We start from the raw sequence: 1,882 nt of genomic DNA, 5'->3' as shown, positions 1-1,882 counted from the left end.
GGCACAGCTTCCAGCAGAGGCGTCCGGAGTGTGCACGCTGCACTCTTGTGCTGTAATATGTCTGATCCGTCTTAATCTTTCTCTCCTTCTTTCTTTCTTTCTTTCTTTCTTTCTTTCTTTCTTTCTTTCTTTCTTTCTTTCTTCTTCTTTCTTCTTCTTTCTTTCCACCTGTAAATAAAAAGCAGCACCGTTCAATCATGATTGGGCAGACAAAGCCACCGTGCTTATTTCCATTGACGATCCCAGCCTGCCTCCTCCCTCCCTATCTCCCTCACTCCCTCCCTCCCTACCCTTCATCAGCTCATAAAGATGGAGGTTAATGAATTCGGCGCTCATGCATGCCTAGCTAATTGGAGCGGCTTCGGAGGGCTCCGCCCCTCACTACAACATGCTTGCGCCACAAAGATGGCCACCAGCTGGCGTACCTACACGTGCTATTTTTGAAAAGCCTGCCAAGCCTGTGATGATGTGGTGATGCCAATCAAGCTACCCGTAATGCTTGTAATGTAACACGTTCCACATCACTTTTTTCATATCCAAATATAGATCAGTTGTGAGACGATAATGCAGAACATCATTAACAGACAAAGCTCAATCATTTGTCGCACCGTTCGTGCTGGAAGGCTGTGGCTTCACAGACAAACATGCTCATTCGTCACGTCGGTGCGTGATTGGCTGTGAGGTCTGTGATTCCCGGATGGGTGTTCAACATCCTCCAATGAAAACACCTGTGTGTCTGTGTGTGTGCGTGCGTGTGTGTCGCTGCTGCTCCACATTGGCTTGAGTCTCTGGGGAGGAATAAGAGCGTCTAATAAGGATTGTTCTAATTATTGATCTCCACCACACCGTCGGTCCTCTGTGTGTGTGAGTGTAAATGAAACTAGGAACCTCTGTGTGTGTGTGTGTGTGTGGTTTGTGTGTGTGTGGAGGGGGGGCTTGATAGCACTGGGTCTCGGTCAATGCTACTGTTGATTTAAGCTTTGATTAGTAGATCTTTTATCAGATGCGAGAATGGCACGTAATAGTGTACACGATTAATCTCGTTCCAGGCGAAATCCATGACATCGAGTCACATGTCAATTCATAATGAGTATTTTCAGGGCAGAGAAAGATACGACGAAAGGATTGGATTGAAAGAACCGGGCAGAGAGAGAGCGAGAGAGAGAGAGAGCGAGAGGGAGTGAAAGAGAGAGAGAGAGGAGAGCGAGAGGGAGTGAAAGAGAGAGAGAGAGAGAGAGAGAGAGAGAGAGAGAGGAGAGAGAGAGAGAGAGAGAGAGAGAGAGAGAGAGAGAGAGAGAGCGAGAGGGAGTGAAAGAGAGAGAGAGAGAGAGAGAGAGAGAGAGAGAGAGGGGGAATAATGGCAGATAATAGGCAGAGTCGTGTGTAATGAGAGCATGAGAGAGAGACAGAGAGAATAAGGAAAAAAGGAGAGATCCGAGGGCAGTAGGAGAAGCAGAACATGTAACGGTAGGCCTACAGGTCATTTGAAGGTGAGTGTTGTCCATCGCCCCGCCTGTTCCGCTGTGCAACCGCCTCTCTCTTCCCCCTGCGCTCGCTGTGTGGCTCTCGCTGGCTGCGTCCCTGGCACTGATGTAAAGCACACCGTATCTGCCCCATATTTCATACGTATCCCCTTACATAAACCCATGTTGTGGGGTGTACACCGATATTAATATGCAGCAAAAGTGTGGTGTTTCCTTTTTCCTCTCTGAATTAGAGGCATATGATATCCAATCTTTTGCAGCGGCGGTGTAGAGTGAAATAAAGAGGTGTAACAGTGATACATTATATTATTTAGCTGTTTCTGATCATTTGCAGTGTAAACCCTTATGAATGGAAATAGAAACAAGTGTGTGCGCTGGCGACTGAGAGAGAGACTGTG

Source organism: Gadus macrocephalus, chromosome 15, assembly GCF_031168955.1.
Source record: "Gadus macrocephalus chromosome 15, ASM3116895v1".
NCBI lineage: Eukaryota > Metazoa > Chordata > Actinopteri > Gadiformes > Gadidae > Gadus > Gadus macrocephalus.
The sequence above is the reverse complement of the archived record's forward strand: the minus strand, read 5'-3'. Positions refer to the sequence as shown.